The sequence below is a fragment of the Rhinopithecus roxellana genome, chromosome 21 (genome assembly GCF_007565055.1).
Source record: "Rhinopithecus roxellana isolate Shanxi Qingling chromosome 21, ASM756505v1, whole genome shotgun sequence".
Classification (NCBI taxonomy): domain Eukaryota; kingdom Metazoa; phylum Chordata; class Mammalia; order Primates; family Cercopithecidae; genus Rhinopithecus; species Rhinopithecus roxellana.
Window position 1 is genome coordinate 14,292,012 of NC_044569.1, and position 21,544 is coordinate 14,313,555.

At 40.4% G+C, this 21,544-nt stretch overlaps 1 protein-coding gene and 1 long non-coding RNA gene across 3 annotated transcripts in view; one reads left to right on the forward strand and one right to left on the reverse strand.

Moving 5' to 3' along the window:
- Window positions 1–3,779, reverse strand: part of LOC104654129 — a 50,971-nt gene extending 47,192 nt beyond the window's left edge. The window contains exon 1 of the long non-coding RNA XR_746787.2: window positions 3,702–3,779. This is a non-coding gene — a long non-coding RNA (uncharacterized LOC104654129). The remainder of the gene's footprint in view (window positions 1–3,701) is intronic.
- The window catches only part of DLGAP1 (DLG associated protein 1), a 971,529-nt gene that overhangs the window by 495,993 nt on the left and 453,992 nt on the right, over window positions 1–21,544 (forward strand). The gene's annotated exons all lie outside the window — the stretch shown is intronic.

The following is a 21,544-nucleotide window of genomic DNA, read 5'->3' on the forward strand; positions in this document are numbered from 1 at the left end:
TGTCCCATTTTTATTTTCTTCAGGGCACTTATTTAAAATTATTCATGTGGTTGTTTACTTAAATATTTATCTGTATCTGGCAACTAGATTGTTAACTCCAAGCAGGCCGGGATTTTGTCTTAATAGCTGTACTGTATTTTTTATTTTATTTATTTATTTATTTATTTATTTGACATGGAGTCTCACCTGGTCACCCAGACTGGAGTGCAGTGGCAGGATCTCCACTCACTGGGTTCAAGCGATTCTCCTGCCTCAGCCTCCTGAGTAGCTGGGATTACAGGTGCGTGCCACCACGCCTGGCTAACTTTTATATTTTTAGTAGAGATGGGGTTCTGCCATGTTAGCTAGGCTTGTCTCTAACTCCTGACCTCAGGTGGTCGGCCCACCTCAGCTTCCCAAAGTGCTGGGATTACAGATGTGAGTCACCGTGCCTGGCCTTACTCTATTATTGAGAACAGTACTTGCAGGGTAGTAGACACACACACAAGCATGTTGTTGAGTGGAAGAACTTTAAATCTATTGTTCTTTCTACACCACCATATTGATGCCTCTTTAGGTATTATGTTGTAATCTGATCACAATCTACTCCACTATCTAGATAATGGATGGTTCCAATCAGTGATAAATTCATACATTTAAATCTGTTCTTAAATCCCAAAAGCCAAAATTCCAAAAACAGATGCTTGAGTTGCTAAGCAGAAATCTCATGCCTTTGTCTTTATGTTGTTTTAAGGTTTATTTTGGATCCACCACCATAGATTATGGTTTTAACTCAACATAAACCTTGTCTGGCTACTTATTTCTGCAAACATTAGAAACACGGTCAAGTTTTTCATTCAGGTCCTCCAGAATATCCTTGGACTTCAACTTACGAATTAGTCCAAGTTCTCATATTGACCTTTTGACAGTGATTCTAGGCTTTGTGGTGTTGTTCAGTGTTTTGTGTTACAAATTTAGGCCACAGAAAAGAAATGAAGTGAATCCATGCCTCTATTTGTTTACAAAGAGATCTTTCTTTTCACCTTTCAAATTCTATTACTATAGCGTTAAAAACAACAGGAATCTCCCTGTGGCCAGGTGGTTAGGATTTGAAATGTCTTTGTATTCTGCTTTAAATTCGGAGTTCACATAAATTTGATGACATTTCCTACTGTGGCTAAGTTAAATCTCTTGGTAGAATATTTCACAAGCATGCAAGAGTAAGAGCAAGATTTGTTCATCCCAATCAAAACCAACGTGAGACTCCCTTGTTCCCAGGGCAAACTCTCTTTGTCCACAGTTTGCACTTTCTCCTTCTCCTGTTTTTGTGCCACCTCTTAAAAACCCTTGATTGATAACATGCTTCACTGGTTAAAGCACACCTGGTATTCTAGTAACTCCTGAAACTCTAAGTGGCTACCTTTTATCATTGCTATATTAGGCCTTCCTGTATAGAAGTTTATGAAGGTTCTTCTTGCTGATACCCTCTTTTCCTTCAAGGCTGTTCCTCATCAGCCCACTCTTCAGTAGTGGGCTTCCCGATGCTCCAGCACTGAGGTCTTCTCTCACACTGTGTGCTCCTTGGGATTTCATCCACTACAGCGACAACTTCCATCTCTTATCTCCAGCCTTATGCCCTTTTCCCAGCATTGCTCACTCTGTCATCGATTTATTGAACATGTGGACAGTCCAGGGACATCTCAAACACGGCAAATGCAAAACCAAACTCGTTATCTTCCCACCACCACTGCCGTATTCACTCAGACTCTTTTCTCCTTCTACAGCTTCCCAGCTCACATCATTAACATGACAACTATTGGCCCATTTTCCCAAGCTGGAAACACTGAATTTTTTTCCTGGGCCTTTTTCTGCCTTTCCACTAATGATAAATAGATCCCTAAATCACATAAATTCTGCCAAAGAAATTTGCCTCTGGTATTCTTCCTGTCTGCACTGCCACTTTTTTAAAGAGTATAAATTATCTTGCACTTTTGTGTTTCGTGCTGAGATTTGAGAATAAATAGGGAGTGTGTATACATATCAAGCTCATCATCTTAACCCACTCCTCCTAATTTTATCTTAGGAATGACGCCTGCTGCAGTGTAGAGCAACAGAAATATAACCCAAGCCATGTATACAATTTTAAATTTTCCAGTAGCAATATTATAGAAATAAAAAGAAATAAATGAAATTAACTTTAATGCTATGTTTAAGCCAATGCATCCAAAATATTAAAATTTCAAACTTTAATTGGTATTAACGTTATTATTAAGGTCTTTACATTCCTTTTCTTTGTACAAAGTCTTCGAAATCAAGGGCTCAGTGGTCACATGTGGTCAGCGGCTATCACAGCACATAGCCTAAGTTTTGGAGGTGAGCCAAAGGGGCTTACACTAGAGATCCCATAGAAGATACACCTACGGTCTTGGTGAGGGACAAGGGCATATATCAAGGTACTTGCAATGGAAACAAAGAATCAGTCCATAATCACGCTGAAAATATGAAGCAGAGAACCATAAGGCAAATGTAATCCAATTAAGTAAAAAATTGCATTTAAAAAAAAACACACACACACAGCCCAAAGTACACAGAAGAGAATGGACCTTCAAAGGTTAAGAATAACAACAAACCACAGCCTAGGAGAGAAGCTCAGAGGCAAACTGTACAAGAAAGGGACTTGGGACAAGTGTGTAAGTAATTAGGAGGTGGTCTTGGAAGAGCAGGTAGCCCGGGCACCTCATCCTCATGCACATTTGAGTCCAGGGAGCTGCACACTTTCCTTCAGGCTCACAAGGCCCAGGAGCTGTGCTCCCAGCAAAGGAAAAGCTCTTCTGCTGGTTTATATTTCCGAGAAGCAGAGTACAACCCTGGGGGTGAGGGGGGCAATGAAATGGAGCCTTTGAAGCTGGAACTGGCCCAGCTTCAGGTGAAGCCTCCAAGTGGGTATTCTGAAGTGAGGACTGTAACAAGAGAGGCCAAGAAGGCTGTGCTCCAGTTAAGGAGAAATCCCCTCTGGCACCCCCAAAACAAAGCAGTCTCCTCCATCCTGCTCTCCCCACAATTATAGAAAGCAGACAGAAGAGATCAAGATGCACATGAATCGAAAACAGCATTTCTCATTTGGATTGAGGAAATTTTCAGTCTTCAGTCAGTCCTTCAACACGAGTATGAATAGATAACTGAGAATCACCAAACTTTGAGAGAACACCAACACCTACAAGAACCATCAGATCAACAAACTGAAGAACTAACTCACCCCAAGGAGATCTTGTCAACAGAAAAAAAAGCAGACTATTTTCAGATAAGCATAACAACCAAAAAAATATAATCACTTTGTCCTCAAATATTCAATAAAATATGACCAAGCCACTCTTTTTAAAATTCCTGGGAGATACACGCTGTCAGTCCAAAGCAAAATGCATACAACTAAAGAATAAATGTCCTGGAAGGATTCCCAAAAATATCATGAAAACAAGCAAAGGGATTGAAAGAATGGGAAGAGTGAGGTAGGAATGATGGATAGAGCCAAACCTCAAATGTCTATCAAATAGGAATTTCAGAAGAAAAGAACAAAAAACGAAAGAGGGAAAATCCTGACCAAATTAAAAGAAAATTTCCCTGAAGTACACAGCTTAGTATATGTTCAGAATATTTACATCTAAATAAATATATGAATATATAAAGGTTCCAGCTGCAGGAAGAAGTGAACACAGATTACTTACAAGGGAATGAGGAACAGGTAGGACGAGATGTTTCATCGCGATTCATTCTACACGCCACCAGTCATTGGATCAATTCTCCCAAGTGCTCAGGGAAAATGAATACTAGTTTGTTACTAGTACCAGTTCAAACTCAAATTTAATGTGAAAAAACGATGAGTGATTGGGCAAAGTTTACCCGATGACGTCCTTTCTGAAAGAATAACTAGGGAATGTATTTCAGCAAATGAATCCAAAAAAGAAGGACTGCAGATATTATAAGTGGTAGCAAACAAAAATTCTTACCACTAAGATGTAACTGCCTGATTGTGCATCCTGTATTTTTTTTAATCTCTAACAAAAATTCCCAGATCTTTTTGAGAATCAATATCCTAAGGTAATATCTTGTACTATCTTGTACCAAAGAAGGATCAAAGTGTTGCCCATGACCTGTTAATACACGACGAAGGGATCCTTTACTGTGTGTGACTCTGAGTCCAAGAATCTGGTCAATCGTGTTGGCATCCTGCATCCAGTTCTCTCTGAAACCTGAGCAGTCCAAGCCACTGCCCTGTGCCCTGTGTCAGAAGACCCCACTGTGGCTTTCCTCTGTCCATGCCCCTCACAGCAGCATGATGAGTGTGTAGACCCCCAAGCCCATGCTTCCCCTTGCCCCACTTGTGGCCATGCTCCAGGTACCTAGGATGGTAGAATTCCCAGTCAGATGGCCCTGAGCCCCCTTCCAAGGCCTGCAAAGCTGTTCTCCAGGTCTGCCCTCCCATTGCTGACCAGACATCAGTGTGTGCTCTTCTTGGATGAAGGATGGCCAAGAAGTGAGGTTTTGCTGGGAGGAGGGAGTGATGGACAAAACCTGGACACACTCTCAGGTGCCCTTGTGTATGCTACTTATAGTATGGTGTGGATCCAGGTGTGGGAAGAGAAATGGGTGAGGCAGAAGGCCAGGAGCCTTCATTTGTATTCCTGCCCTAAGTCCTGAAAATGTCAGGGACTGGCCTGCTCTTGTCTTTGACAGAGGGAGAAAGACAGGGAGGAAGGAGAGAATTCAGTACAGAAAGAAATGGGATTGAAAAAAGCCTTCAGAAAAAAGCCAACCAGACATAGTAATTGGAGGAGGAAAAGGTGGGAGCTTTTGAAGTGTTGGAGGTTTCCTGTGGTAAGTACCAGAAAACCCAGCTCCAAATGGCCCAAAGGAGGTGTGTACTCCCTGTCAGTCGTACTGCAGGAGAGAGGCCTCAGGATGCTTCCTTCCTTGCTCAGTGAACTCCTCAGGGCTCTGGAGCCCTTCTGTCTTCCCTCTCTGTGTCTGAGGTTAGTGTGCAGCTTGGCCTCTGGGACCTGTTCCTCCAGGAGCCCAGGGCAACCCATAGTTCTGGGTGATGCCGCCAGGCCACAGTGTCCAGAAGCAGGGGAGAACAAGCCTGCCTCGTGTCCCTTTCCCAGAGTAAGAAAAGCTCCTGGACTCCCCCTAACCCCAGGTCTCATTTGTCTGAACCAATCACTGTCCAGAAGTAGTTCATTTCCCATGTGCCAGGATTCACTAATACAAGGTCAGCTGTGACACCGTGAGGGCCAGTCAACCCCAAGGCTCCGACCACTTGGATACTGCACAGAATCGGGGTTCCCACAGCTGCAAGAGGGGGCCTGGCTGGGGAGCAGGCACCTGCAGGGAGCAAGGCTAGCGGCGCCGAGGACTGAACTTCACAGTGGTTCTCAAAGTGTGGTGCCCAGACTAGCAGCTTCGTCTTCACCTGGGAACTCACTAGGAATGCAGGTTCTTCGCCTTCACCCAGATGTCTAGAATCAGAAACTCTGGAGGTGGGGCACAGCAATTTAGGTTTCGAGTTTTTGTTTCTTTATTTTATTATTTTTTCAGAGATGGGGGGTCTCCGCTCTGTCACCCAGGCTGGAGTGCAGTGGCACAATCATAGGTCACTGCAGCCTCGAACTCCCGGGCTCCCCCCACCAACCCCCTCTTCCCCAACCCCCAGTAGCTGGGACTATAGGTACAGGCCACCATGCCTGGCTAAAGCAATTTAAGTTGTAAGAAGCCCTCCAGGAGAGGCACTCTATAAAGTACAGGAACCACTGGCTTCCCCAACCTCCTCCTCTTAGGGGTCAGAGTACAATGAATCAGCAAAGGAGACACCAGAACCGACCCAGCAGGGGGTAGGAAAAGGCACCTAAGGCAGGGAAGCAGCGAGGCATCAGCAACAGCAAAAACAATGAAAAAGTTGTGCATTTTATTTAAAGAGCTGATCAGGGATAGGAAATTGAGAAATGTAAAGTGGTTACAATTCAAGTGAAGAGTTTTCAAGGGAGTGCTGTGCATGTTTTGAGGCAGAGAAAAAGAATCCAGTGGAGATTTAAAGATACTGGAGATAAAGTAATACTCTGGGGAAGGTTTTCCTGAGGTCTGTGAAGGGAGAGACGCTAGACCTCACTTTCCAATGTATTAACTACTGGTCATGTGCAGCTCTTGAGCTCTTAAAAAGAAGCTTGTCTGAATTGAAATGTGCTGTTAAGTGTAAAAGGCACACTTCATTCCAAGCCTTAGTGTAAGAAGAGAGGGTGTAAAATAACTCATTAATAATTAAACTCTCTAAGGCCTTCTGTTTCTTAAATTGTGAACTCTCTTCATTGCCTTTAATGAATCTTCATTCGTTTTCTTGGCCAATCTTGAGTACTTGACTTAGCCAGAAGACTTCTTGTTCATACAGCCCTCCTTTTTTTTTTTTTTTTTTTTTTTTTTTTTTGCTTCTTCTAGTTTGCTATCTCTCTTCACAATGGAATTGAAGTCCCAGCTGTCATATGAGACTGTCCCCAACGTCTTGCTGCTTCTACCTCCTTATCATGCATACATAACCCCTGCTTTCTTATTATAGTTGTTGTTTTTAAAAGTATGGACTGAGGCCGAGTGCACTGGCTCACACTTATAATCTCAGCACTTTGGGATTAAAGGCATACATAACCTCTGCTTCCTTATTGTAGTTGTTGTTTTTAAAAGTATGGAATAAGGCCCAGAGGGATGTCTTATGCCTGTAATCCTAGCACTTTGAGAGGCCGAGGTGGGCAGATCATCTGAGGTCAGGAGTTTGAGACCAGACTGGCCAACATGGTGAAACCCTGTCTCTACTAAAAATACAAAAATTAGCTGGGCATGGTAGCGGGCACCTGCAATCCCAGCTATTCAGGAGGCTGAGGAACGAGAATTGCTTGAACCTGGGAGGCGGAGGTTGCAGTGAGCCAAGATTGCACCATTGCACTCCAGCCTGGGCGACAAGAGTGAAACTCGATCTCAAAAAAAAAAAAGTATGGAATAGGGAAGAATGTAAAAATGACTCCACTGAACAAGGTACCTTTATCAAATACACGCTTCAGGATTCCCATACTGGGCTCCACATAATTGAATATGCAGGAGAGATGAATGACTAAGATAGAAATCCCTTTAATTTCTATGAACTATGAATTTGAGTGAGTTGCTACAATGACAATAGCTTTTAATCATCAATGGTTTTAAATTATTTAGTAAGTGATGTCTAAAATAATCTTGAAGCAGAAAATGTAAATTTTTTTCAAGATTAATTTATAGTAAATAGAAAGGAATTAGCAGTGTGGATATTAACAAATGTCTAAAGATTTTAAAAATATCTAAGATACATGTAAAATCTACCTGGTTAATCAGTCAATTAGAATGTGTCATCCCCTGAATGTAAGTGTATTAATTTCCTAGTGCTGCTATAACAAATTACCACAAGCTTAGTGGCTTAAAACGACACAAGTTTGTTATTCCACAATTCCAGAGGTCAGAAACTCAAAACAGGTTTCACTGGACTGTCAGTTAAGGTGTCTGCAGGGCTGTGTTCCTTTAGAGGTTCTAGGGGAAGATCTTTTCCCTTGCAGGCTTGCAGGGGCCACCAGCATTCCTTGGCTCCTGGCTCCTTCTTCCATCTCCAAACTCAGCAGCAAAGCATCTTCAAAGCAATCTCTGGCTCTGACTCTCCTGTTCTCTTTCTCTTAAAAAAACTGTAATAATTTCATTGCCTCCAGGATAATCTCCACATTTCAAGATTAACTTAATCCCCTCAGAAAAGTCCCTGTTGCCATGTAAAGTAAATATTCACAGGTCCTGGGGATTAGGGCATGAATGTCTTAGGGGACCATTATTTTGCCTACTACAGTTTCAAATCCTGGAAAAGAAATGAGTAAATAAGAAATGTTGGCAGAGTGTAGTGGCTCATGCCTGTAATCCCAGCACTTTGGGAGGCCGAAGCAAGTGGACTACTTGAACCCAGGAGTTTGAGACCAGCCTTGGCAACACAGTAGGACCCCATCTCTACAAAAAATACAAAACTTAGCCAGGTATGGTTGTGTGCACCTATAGTCCCAACTATTCAGGAGACTGAGGTGGGAGGATCACTTGAGCCCAGGAGGGAGAGGTGGCAGTGAGCTGAGATTGCACCACTGCACTCCATCCAGCCTGGGTGACAGGGTGAGACCTTGTCTAAAAGAAAAGAAAAAATAGGCTGACGCCTGTAATCCCAGCACTTTGGGAGGCTGAGGCAGGTGGATCACGAGGTCAGGAGATTGAGACCATCCTGGTGAACACGGTGAAACCCCATCTCTACTAAAAACACAAAAAATTAGCCGGGCGTGGTGGTGGGCACCTGTAGTCCCAGCAACTGGGGAGGCTGAGGCAGGAGAATGGCATGAACGGGGAGGCGGAGCTTGCAGTGAGCCGAGATCGTGCCACTGCACTCTAGCCGGGACAACAGAGCGAGACTCCGTCTCAAAAAAAAAAAGAAGACAAGAAAAGAAAAATGTTAAAGGAATTCTTTCAGGGTGAAACATCTTCATTTCATCTTCATTTTTAGCAGACATTTTCTTGGGTATAGACTTCCAGATTTAAAGATGGATCTTCTCACTTGCGTTGTTCCTGTGAGAAATCTACTACCATTTTAATGTGTTCCTCTGTAAAGAACACCTTTTTTCTCTAGCTGCCTTTAAGATTTTTATCTTTACTGCTGGCTTTATACAGTTTGATTATGATGTGCCTTTGTGCAATTTTGCTCATATTTCACATGTTTGGAGTTCACTGAGCTTCTTAGTTTGGTAGCTATGTAGTTTTCATCAAATTTCAGCCATTATTTCTTCTTATGTCCCTTTCAGAAACTTCAATTACACATATATTAGTCTGCTTAACATCATCTCACAGCTCACCAATGTATTTTTGTCTATTTTTGAGGAATTGTTCTTTTTTCTGTGTATTTTATTTTGGAAAGCTTCTGTTTCTATGTCTTCAAGTTCACTAATCTTTTCTTATGCCATGTCTAATCTAGCATTAATGTTATCCAGTGTATTTATTATTGTACACATATTAGTTTTCTCTCTAGATGTTCAATTTGGGTGTCTGTTGTATCTTTCATGTCTCTGCCTAACTTTTTGATTGATGGGCAGACATTGTGCATTTTACCTTGTCGGGTACTGGATATTTTTGTATTCCTATAAATATTCTTATGTTTTGTTCTGAGGCAGTTAAGTCCCTTGGAAAGAGCTTGACCTTTTTGGGTCTTGCTTTTATGATTTGTTAGACAAGTCCAGAGCATGCCCAATATAAGGATAGTAATTCCCCACTTACTAAAACAAGAAGTCCTTGAGCACTCTACGCGTTGCCCCATAAACTCTGAGTTTCTCCAGTCAGCCTGGTAGGAATAGGTACTCTTCCTAGCTCCGCAAGGACACCAAGCCCTGTTCTCTAATCTTTTCTGATGTTCTTTCCCCCCGAACCCGGAGTAATTTCTTCACATGCATTTGCTGTTTGGATCCTCTGTGGATCTCTTAGGCAGCTCTCTTTTTGGTACTCTGTCCTGAGAATTCCAGCTGCCTTTATCTCCCTACACTCTCTCCTCCCTGTCTCCTAAATTCAGAGAGTCTGCCGGGCTTTGCCTGCCCCACAGCACTGCGACTTTATGAAGTAAGCAGGGGCAATTTGGGGGCTTATCTTACTCGTTTCCCATCTCTCAGTGATCACTGTCCCTTCATTGTCTGCATGTCCAGTGCTTTGCAAACAGTTATATCCTATGTTTTGTCTGTTGTTTTTGGTTGTTTCAGGCTAACCCTAACCCTCGTGACACTATCTTAGGCAGAAGTATCTCATCCCTTTAGTGATTTATAGACCCTTTGGAAAATTCCTAATCTTGTATTTCTCATCATCTCAAAAGGCTCCTTCACATGTTCCTTATAGATAATTCCGAGACTTTCCCTTTATTTGAACACAAGGCTGTGGCACTAGAGAGATAAGTGACATACCTTTTGCTTTAAAAACCATTAAGTGTGACTGACACCTTCTTGTGTGAAATAGTTTTATTATTGTACTTACTAGTAAAAATATTGTTTAATGTTCATTGAAGTACTTTCAGTTTGATCTTTCACACATCCTATTACTCATCTTCAAATGTGTCAATTAAAACAAGATCTGTTCACACCACTTAACGTCAAAAATCCTGTTTTGGCAGCTTAGTATCAGAGCTTCTGAAATCCCTATGGGCCCTTTTATTTTTGTCCTTCAGGTGGAATCCTATGAACATAGTTCTAACTTATCATGAAATGAGAAATGTTTTTAGATAATATGTTTTTAGGAAAATAACTTTAAGAAATACTTGATCTCTTAATTCTTGAAGTCTTTATCTTTTCCACATTTGACCATTTCCTTTATTAAGATAAAAATACCTAGTTACTTTGAATGATAAACAACTGTCTATAACTTTTGTATATTAAGAGAAAACCCAAATATCAATATTTAATATTAAAGGCAAAAGGTGAAATGTTCCTTATAACAGTAATGTTAGAAGTGATGTCTCTTCCTCAGGACAATCCGATGGTGATGACGATAAAAAGCTCCAAGCACAAGGCCTCAGATGGAACAACGTTATCCAAGTCGTGGACTCTCTTGGGCCATTTTTTCCCATCTTACTAGTTTAGAGATGCCATAAAAGATTAGAGTATGTTTCACACTGATTGAAATATCAGATACCACACCATCATCCTTTAAGCATCACTATTTTAATGGTGAAAATCTGTTTAAAAACACTATGGAAATTTGTCAAAGAACTAGAAATAGAACTACCATTCAATTCAGCAATCCAAAAACTACTGGGTATATAACCAAAGAGAAAGAAATCATTATATCAAAAAGATACTTGCACTCATATGTTTATTGCAGCACCAGTCACAGTAGCAAAGATATGGAATCAACCTAAGTGTTCATCAACAGATGATTGGATAAAGAAAATGTAGTGCACATATATATGATGGAATACATAAAAAAAGAATGAAATCATGTCTTTTGCAGCAACGTGGGTGGAGCTGGGGGCCATTATCCTAAGTGAAGTATCTCAGAAACAGAAAGTTAAATACCACTTGTTCTCACTTATAAATGAGTGCTAAACAATGGGCACACATGGACACATCGAGTGAAATAATAAACACTGGAGACTATGAAAGGTGGCAGGGTGGGAGGGGGACTGAGTGTTGAAAATTACCTATTGCATACAGTGGTCACTGTTTGGGTGATGGTTACACTAAAGGCCCAGACTCCACCACTGCACAATCTATGCATGTAACAAACCTGTGCTTATACCCCCTAAACTTATAAGAATTTAAAAATATTTCCATTTGGAAAATACAGAGCAGAACCCTGGGACATATCATTTCAGGGGCTAAGGAAACTTAAAGAATAAGTGACTCAAAAATCTGAGGTAAAGCAGTTTCTCAGGACAGTTAACTTTTGAAAAATTTAGGTTACTTTCTGTTTTGCATATTTGATATAGAGCTAATAAACTTAGAGATGGCTTTCAGTCTTCCAAGGGCAGGACACAGAGTCTAGCCCTAGGAGGAACTTAGGAAAATAAGCAGATGAATCCTTCAGTAGTTAAGAAGACATCAAGAAGGTGGCATGTAGCCATCCGTCCTGAGTGGGCGAAAGAGATTCCAAACGCTTATTTACTTATTATAAACTTATTTACTTATTATAAACTCTCTCCTGCCTATAATTTTATTCCATTGCTTCTGATTCTGTAGCAATAAAGACAATTGTTCAGTACCCTCTAACATCTTTCATACGCTTATTTCATTCAATAGACATCTTTCTTTATGCAAGATAATCTCATTGAAGCTTGACAAATGAGTATATGTTCAGTTAAATGATTAACATTTATCCTTTTCTCTGCAGTTACCATGGTTTTGTTCCTACCCTCAGCATGCTCTTTTGTGTCACCTCTCGGCTCAGTAGCAACACCACGCTAAGTGGGGCTGAGGCTGCAGGTTTGTGGCCATGGTCAACTGGTTCACCCAAGTGGGAAATCAACCCCTTGCCGTGGTCTGATGCCACCCTGTTATCTCCATTCAGGCACCTGGTTAATGCAAATCACTAGGGGGAGTGGTCGATAGTGTGAAGTTAAAACAGCCTTCGTTGTCAGTGGGAATCCTCACTCCAAGAGTATAGGGTTGGTCCCAATGAGCCAGAGTACCATTATATGATACATCATAATAAAGAGCTAAGGAGATTAAAGCAAACTTCCTTGATATTTTTCCCTCTGGCATTAAAAGATAAAAGCAGTAAAAAATCATCCCTCAGGAGGGGAAATGCTTTTTTCTTCCCCAAACTGTATGATCTGAGTCATGTTAATTAACTTCAGTCAAATGCTCCCACGCATGGTTTTAGAATCCATCTTATAAACCAAGTAATCACTAGCAAGAATATAATATAACATTCCTAACTATCTATTATAGCAATTTCTCTATGTTTTTCTACTATCCTGTGTTTTCCATAAAATGTCTTAATAATTTTAATCACCTAAATCTTCAAGAAAAGTGATACTCAATTAATAGGTTGTATCCGTCCGTTTTCACACTGCTATTTTAAAGATACTACCGGAGACTCAGTAGTTTACAAACAAAAGAGGTTTAATTGACTCCTAGTTCTGCATGGCTGGGGAAACCTCAGGAAAATTACAATCATGGCATAAGGGGAAGCATGAACTCTCTTCACAAAGCAACAAGAGAGAAAAAAATGTGTGAAGGGGGAAAAGCCCCATATAAAACCATCAGATATCCTAAGAACTTGGTGACTATCATGAAGAATAGCATGAGGGAAACGCCCTCATAATCCAGTCACCTCCCACCAGGTCCCTTCCCCAACACATAGGAGTTACAATTCAGATTACAATTCAAGATGAGATTTAGATGAAGACACAACCAAACCATATAATAGGCTAACTCAAGTTTTCTTCTCTGTAAACCAGGGTCTCTTGCAATTAAAAAAAAATTTAATGGATACATTTGAAATTAAATTCAGCTAGAGAGCTGGATCAATCAATAAACAAATCAAAGAAAAGGAAAAATGAAGAACCAGTACATCATTTTCAAATTACTTTGACAGCTATTCTCCAAACGTTGTCTAAGTAATTGTATTCATCAAAAGACACCTTTACACTACAATTACACATCAACAGTTTAAGAATTAGAAAATATGAACTTAAGTATATTAGATGATTCCTTCCCCAGAAGTATTTCGATGTATGTGTTTGTATATGTGTGTAATGTTAGGTTACTACTGAAAATGCAGAACCACTGCAAAACCACTGTCACATTTTAACTTGCTAATTTTGTTTGATTAGAATGTTAATGCTTAAATCAGCTCTAGATAGATTGCATTAGTCTTACCCCATGGGGCAAACATGTAGGAACTTTTAAATGAGTTTTCTTCCATTGTTGTCTAGGTTCTGCTGACCCCAAAACACTTGACTTTTTAAATAGGAAGTGCAGAAAAGGTAACTTCTGAGCTGAAAGGTTATTTGTCTTCATGTACTGTTGAGGGACACTTTCTCATCTGTTCTCTCAGGCTTGGACTCTCCTCCAATCTTGTCATTCCTTGACCATAGATAATTGTCAGCCCATATAGTTCATTCATATGAGTACATATATTTTTTCTTCAGATTGCTGACCTATCAAAATACTCTTTCCGTTTTACTGTAACACTACGATCAGAATACACAATAAAAAACAGTCCCTTCTGAGGGCTGGTAAAAATCAGATAATCTTTGCCAGGTGAGTCTGCCTCAGGCTAGGGTAAATGGAAGCAGCATTCGGAAAAGCCATGGAGCACTCCCAGCAGACATCAGGGCTGGTTCCAGTGCCATCGCCACTTCTGAAGCTTGAGAAGTTCTGTGCCTATTCATCATTCATTCATTCACTCATCTGACTAGTTTGCACTGAGTATTTATCATATGTTACTCACAAGGAAAACAGTCATAAGCAACATTGGAAACAGTCCGTGTCCTCAGGAGGCTTTCTGTGTCATGGGAAAGAAAGATGCTAATCCAATAATCTAACAAAGAAATGCAGACTTCAGTGTGATATGTGCTTCTGAGGTTAGGCCTGGTACTGGCACACTCTGTTGTTCCAGAGGGGATTTGACTCCACGAAGATGTGCCAGTTGACTTGAGATTTGAAGGCTGAGAGGTGTTAACCAGGCAGGAGAGAAAACATCATTCCAGCGGGAAGTATATGTGTGTGAACCTGTTCCTTAATTTGAAACCAGCAAAGATGGTTGCACAGCTCTCCACGAATAATGAAATACTGGCTCTGCCTCTTTTTTTTTTTTTTTTTTTTTTTGGAATTTCTGTCATAATTAACTCATTTTGTGGGATTTTTAGGGGTACTCAAGCTATTATTCTTTAAGTGGTAAATCTGATAGGCAAACAGCCTAGATTAGATTGTTCTTGAACTTGGAGATGTTTAGTTGGTATGAAAAAAAAAAACCTCAGTAATATAGAACTCACTTCTCACTGTGCCTTCAGATCTCAGATATTGTTAAAAGGCTGCATCTATTCTAATGTTTTTTCCTAGCATCTACCATCTGTGTTTTGGGGTCTATATAAATGAATTTGTGTTCCTTAAATAAACAAAATGTCATGTGGACTAAAAAAGGTGTAGACAGGTGGTCCTCAATAAGATATATTTTTCCAATGTGATTTATGCTCTTTGGTGTAATCATTACTAACATCTCACCCATATTATAAATGATCTTCTTAGAAAATAACAGATTTTTAGAATGAAATCTAAGCTAGTATTTGTGTGGAATATTTTGCTTATGTGATGTTAAATACAACTGCATATTATATTGAGTGAACCATATACAACCAATCCAGTACTACATAACTCAGAGAGGATGTCCTGCATCAGAAAAGAAATGGTCTGCTAGTGAAATTTCCTACAGTAAAATCATGGAGATATAACAGCCAGGGTCCTGTAAGGAAAGCAGAACCCACGTCACGTGATTTAAGAGAGGCAATTGTTACCAAGATGGTGGGAAGAGCTAGAAAACAGATTAGCAGCAGGAAGCCTATACAACCTAGACCTGAAGTGTGAAGTCACAGGGAAAAGGTACCCAGAACCCAGAGCCACAGCTGGGTCCTGAGACCACTGAAGCCCCAGGTCTGGAGCTACAAAGAGATGGAGGCATTTCAGGCAGAGCAGAAGAAACACCCTGACTTCTCTTTTCCTGCCACCAAGCCTCCTACTGAAGGACAAACAAGTTACTATCTAATTTTTTGAACCTAAGTGAAGCCAATTGTAAGGGAGGCTGGGAAATACAGTCTGCAGCAAGCCCTTTGGTAAGGGCAAGAAAGAAATCAGAGTCAAGAGACAGATGTGTGACACAGAGCCAGAAAAGTATTGCTGAGTGATACCATGTATGAGGGTCCAGGGCCCTATGTTATTGGTGCCTCTTTTTCTTAAACTTTTCTTCATAACAATATTCTTCCTGAAAGCCGTTTTTATGGGAGACATATTCCTTTTTTATTATGAAAGAATTATTGATCATTTCTATTTAGGTCTGTAATTATGTAGTTATTCTTAGTTCATATTTTTATTTTTTTTTTAATTTTTTATTTCCATAGGTCTTTGGGGAACAGGTGGTATTTGGTTACGAGTGAGTTCTTTAGGGGTGATTTGTGAGATTTTGGTGCACCCATCACCCAAGCAGTATACACTGACCCCAATTTGTAGTCTTTTATTCCTCACCTCCTTCCCACCCTTTCCCCTGAGTCTCCCAAGTCCATTGTATCATTCTTATGCCCTTGCATCTTCATAGCTTAGCTTCCACTTACGAATGAGAGCACTCCTGAGTTACATCACTTAGAATAATAGTCTCCAGTCGCATCCAGGTTGCTGCTAATGGCATTGATTCATTCCTTTTCATGCTGAAAGTCATTTTTAACTATTCCTTACTGAGCATGTTGTTTCTTCCTAACAGACTTTCACCAACCTAGGCATGCATGCTTGGCTCTTACACCGTACAAGACAACACGCTAGGTCCACTTATCTGCAGTGCTGGAGAGAGGCAGGCAGTAGGAAGGAGATCATCACAGGCATATGCAGAGGAAGAATTCTGTGAAACCCTAACAGCAGGAGACAAACCTGCCACTTTGCCTGAATTTTCAATAGTGGAAAAAGGAAGGGGGATCTAGCATCTAGTGAGCTGAGAAATCAGCAGTGTGCTTGCCTCACTATGGCCCCTACCTTCTCTGGCATCATTCACAGCAAGAGAAGCTCTTGGCACTACAAGAGCAGGACAAGCTCTTGGCAAGTTGATGAGGTTGCCATCAATTGGATATCTTTGACCTGGAAAAGATCTTCAGCGTCTGCCTCCCAAAGCACTAGCTGGGTCTTGCCTGGCCTTGGTTGATCTCTCTTCAGTTGGTCTCTTCTGTGTTCCTAACGAAACCCCAGCAGATTGAATGTATGGGAGTGTACTTTGCTTCCCGAGCCTACCATTTTAGGGATGTGCATTCATTTACCTTTTGCTTTGAGCTACAGGCCAACTCCTCCTCACTTCTTTCACCCACAACTACCTCTATTTCCTGAGATGCACCCGGCAACACCACCACTATTTGTAACAGAGACAAGACGTATTACAAATCTTAAGTCACTCAAAAATCAGGTAGTAACTTGTTTGCCTTTGAGGCCCTGGATCTCCTGGATTCTTCTATTAATATAAAAGCATCTCTGAGACCACGGCTTGTTGAGGTAGCACTTTCCATTTTAACACTATATTCTCCAACTGGTAAGATTAGCTAATAAGGAAATGGGATATAGGGCAGGTTCTTTTGGGCAAGGGGAGTGTGGCCAAATGAGCTCACAAATGGTAGTGAAATTGGGGTGGAGGGAGTCCCCTTAAACCTCAAAATGTGGTAAAGGATGTAAAGTATTTTCAACATCTTACAGAAGTCACTGAGCATTTCCTTTAACATATGTATGTGTATATTAGTTTTAGAACAGAGTTGGTCTGACTGAGAACTGGGACTAAGCAAGTGGTTGATGCCCGGAGTACAGAGTAATGAAGACCAGTGCCTATGTGAAACAAGAGAAAGATGGATCGTATCAAAACAGCATGTAGAGGCAGAGATTGAAGGGACAGGGAGAGGTAGACATCTGCCATTTTGGAAGAGATAAGCCAGACAAGGGCTGAGAACAGCCTAGAGTCAGCACCATGATCAGATAAGCCTAGTCTGTGGTTAAGGTAACTAAAGAGATTAGACACTGAAAGAACTTGGAAGTGTCAGCTCAGCGCTTTGAACACATAAAGAAAATTCTTTCTATTTCTTGGGAGGATCAATCCCCTAAAAAGATCTTAGGTTGTTAAAAAACACTAGTATAAACCCAACCCAATGTGTGTAGGCTAGAATGCAGTGGTTGTGTGTAACCTGGGAAAAATTGGTGGGTATAGGGATTGCAGGGAGGGGAGCATTGGGAAATTCAGGACGTCTCTCTCCTCTCCAGCTGCCTTCATTACTGCTGAATACCCATTCAAAAAATAAAACAAGGAGCTTTATCCCAATAATCATGTAAGTCTCCCCCCTAAAATATCAGGAACTTAGTGGAAAATCCTACAAATATATCTTCAAATTAATGCAGTAAGTTCTAAAAGCATCACATCAAGGTTTAAATGAAATGAGATGAATGCAACTTATTAGTTTTTTTCTTTCAATCAAAATTCAAAGTTAATTTTAGCAGTGACTCAGATCATTTTTGGTATCTTTTATTAGCAATAAGTCAGAACGTTTAATTATAAATAACCTTGGTGCCACAAAGAAAATGATAGGACTCTTCCAGAAAGGTTTTCATTAGTTAGAGACCAAATTAATTTTAATACTTGATAGTTTTTTTCCACAGAGGGAATACTTTGCTTTAAAGAGTGGTTTTGTTTCTCTGCTTGTTTTATATTTAGTGAATTCCCAGAAAACCCCCATTACTGATGTAATAGTGTAAGTAATTGAACCAAGTAATAAAGCATACAAATAATTGATCAAATCTATTTTGATTTGGCTTGGGAAATGACTTAATTTCTTAATGTTTGACTTGAAATGTAAGATGCTAATTTCCTTTTAATTGATATTTGTTGCTTTTGAAAACCATACCATTGACACGTTAGTTGAGCCCCTGGACTGATCTGGTCTAATAATTATTATGACACATGGTGAACAAATGAACCAAGCTACAGTCTCTATACTTCATGTCTATCCACCACATTGTCAGACTGGACCATTCATGGATCAGAGGAAATCCACCCAGTTGCCCTGCCATCCTGAGAGACAGCAGTGAAGAGTAAGGAGGGTTTGATGTTAGAAATTCATCACTTTTTCTTCTTTTAAAGTTATTTGTGCAACCAAAGGACCCAAGGTAAAAAAAAAAATAAGGGAATAAAGTACCTATGTCATAAAATCTCTAATCAGACAAATGTTGATATTAAGTATACCTATGATAGATTTCTACCAAAATCAAAAACCACTTATTAGGCATTATAAAAATTCAAGCTTTAAGAATCAATTTCCTAGAACATGAGGTTCCAATGGTATTATCCTCAGTCTTGGCTTATCTAATAATTGTCATCGACAGATTCTGAATGTGGTCTGAAATTATCAGTGGCATCCATTCCCATAACTATATAGTGATATTTTCATTATATGTAAAGGAAACCCCATTATTTGAAACCATTGCTTTAAAGAGCATAGTAACTCTTAAAAATCTCATAAGAAGATGCTATTGTCTTTGTTTTACATAAAAGATATTTAGCAAATATTTTTAAGAATTCTCGGGCTTTCTTTTTTCTTTTTGAAAATTTACCTTGACATTCACTTTAACCTGATTTTATCTCCACATAACTATTAGAACCAATCGTACCACTCAGTGATACTTCTAAGCCCTACATTCTACTCCAAATGTAACCATTTTATAAGTGTTTTATTATATACTCCCAAAACACAAAATATGGAAGGATCGAAGAGTGATGTTTACTTGTTGCTTCAAGCTAGCTTGTTTCCATCTTGTAAGATGTTTCATACTTTGCCTAGGGAGTCCTGTTTTCTTCCTAAAGCAAACTGTTAGGCACAGTTGCAGATATTCTGATAAGCAATGTTAATGAACTCCCATACCAGGCACTGTTCTAAGGATTTTATGTGTGTTAACTCTTTTAATCCTCATATCAACCTGATGATGGAAATATTATCATCATTCCCATTTTAGAGACAGGGAAATTGGAAGCACAGAGAAGTTAGTTAAGAGCATGTGGGATTCAAACCCAGCTTATGTGGCCCCAGAACCTGGCTTTCGATGGCTATGCTGAGATTCTCTGAGATTCTTACCCTAGATGTAAGAAACCATAAAGATTTTTGAAAAGAAAACAAAGTTAATATAAAAGGCCACCCAATTGTGTATTTAAGGAAACCAAACTTGGCTGTTATGTTAGTAAAACAGCCACATTCACACTTTTCTCCAAGGATACCATGGCTAGGTTCCAATCTCATCGTTTTTTTGCAGAAGGCTTGGTGAGTTTCTCCATTTTTAGGTATGTCCTTCCATCCACCCCAAAGGCCCAAGATAGAAGTGCAGCAAGGAACTCTCAACAAAGGAGTGATTCTCAACTTCTTCTTACCTTCACAACATTCTAAAAGGAAATAAACACACTTTCCACAGTAACAATGCTGATTACAGCAGTAATTCGTACCCAGGGATGAGCATGGTTCCTAGAAGTGGTATATGTCAGTCTTACAGGGCCTCAGCCCCAGCTCACACTCTCAGCAGAAAGCTGGCTGGGGCAGCTGAGAGGCAGTGTTAGAGATAATCTGTGGGAGCCCAGCTGCTTTTCAGAGCAGCCACAATCACCTTGCGCTTTTTTTTTTTTTTTAAACAGAGTCTCCCTCTGTAGCCCAGGCTGGAGTGCAGTGGTGCGATCTTAGCTCAGTGCAACCTCCGCATCCCAGGTCCCTGTTCGAGCGATTCTCCTGCCTTAGCCTCCCGATTAGCTAGGATTACAGGCACACATCACCATGCCCAGCTAATTTTTGTATTTTTAGTAGAGACGGGGTTTCACCATCTTGGTCAGGCTGGTCTTGAACTCCTGACCTCATGATCTACCCGCCTCAGCCTCCCAAAGTGCTGGGATTACAGGCGTGAGCCTCTGCGCCCGGCCCTTGCACTTTTTTTGTACTTTCAGTATGAGGAGTACTGAACTAGAAAGATAAAGACACTTTCTTCAATCTCATCTCATCACTACACACATAGACACACATATGCCCTATGGATACAGAAGTGATGAAATGTGCGTGAGAGACTGGAATCATCTCTTAGAGCTGCCATTAAAAAGTACCACATACTGAGTGGTTTAAACAAGAGAAATTTATTTCCTTATGATCTGAAGGCTGGGAGTCCAGGTCAAGGCGTTTGCAGGGTTGGGTTGTTCTGAGGCTTCTCTTCTTGACTTGCAGGTGGTTGTCTTCTCCCTCTCTCCTCACATGGTCCTCCCTGTGTGTCTGTGTCCTAATCTCCTCTTCTTCTAGGGAAGCCAGACATGTTGGATTAGGGCCCACCCATAGGACCTCGTTTGAGCCTAACTGCCTCTTTAAATGCCTTATCTCCAAATGCAGTACAGTCACATTCCGGGACACTGGGGGTTAGGAATTCAACTTATGAATTTGGAGAAGGCACAACCCAGGCGAGCTAGTGAGCCTCATTTTCCAGAAGTTAGTATTTATCAAGAGCCTTCAGTCTATGCTGGGCACTGTCCAGTGGTTTACATACATGCTTTCATTGGACAATGGGACTTCATCTCAAGAACTGCAATATGGTGAAAAGATGAGATTTCCATATAAATTTGAGGAGATTGTACTATATTACTTTAATTGCTTTCAGATGTCATCAAATAGATGGTCTCATTTAGAAAGAAAAAATGAATTATATGCTGTTTTATTTTAATTTGGGTTTCTCTTTCATGCCAGTTTTTCTTAGGTGTGCTTGGCAGTCTCTGAGTTATCTCCCCTTTCCAATGACTGACCAGTTCTACTGATTTGCAAATTCACAGAAGGAGTAATCCGGTGTTAGGCCCAGACCATTTCCGAGCAGTGATGTTCTTTTCCTCATGCCAGAAAAAAAAAAAAAAAAAAAAAAAAAAAAAACCTCTCTTTCACAGTAGATAATCCTCCATCTTTGCAGTTTATCACCTTAAAAACCTTGCCATGAATAAGCTCTTTGATGATGCCAAAATAAAAATAGTCTTTTATAAATAAGTCAGCAAAGCCTGGCGATCTGCGAAGGCAAGCTTCCAAACATCCAAGCGAAGTTTGTTGTTCTTTTTTCCCTTTCTTCTTTCAAAAACAGATATTTGTCAATTTAACCTCCTTGATCCATGGAAAATGACAGAGCGTGCAGATTCAGAAAGGGAAAACAGTAAGAGCAGGTGACGTTGAAGATAGGAGATTGATGCCAGGGAGCTAAATAACCAGAAAAGAGAG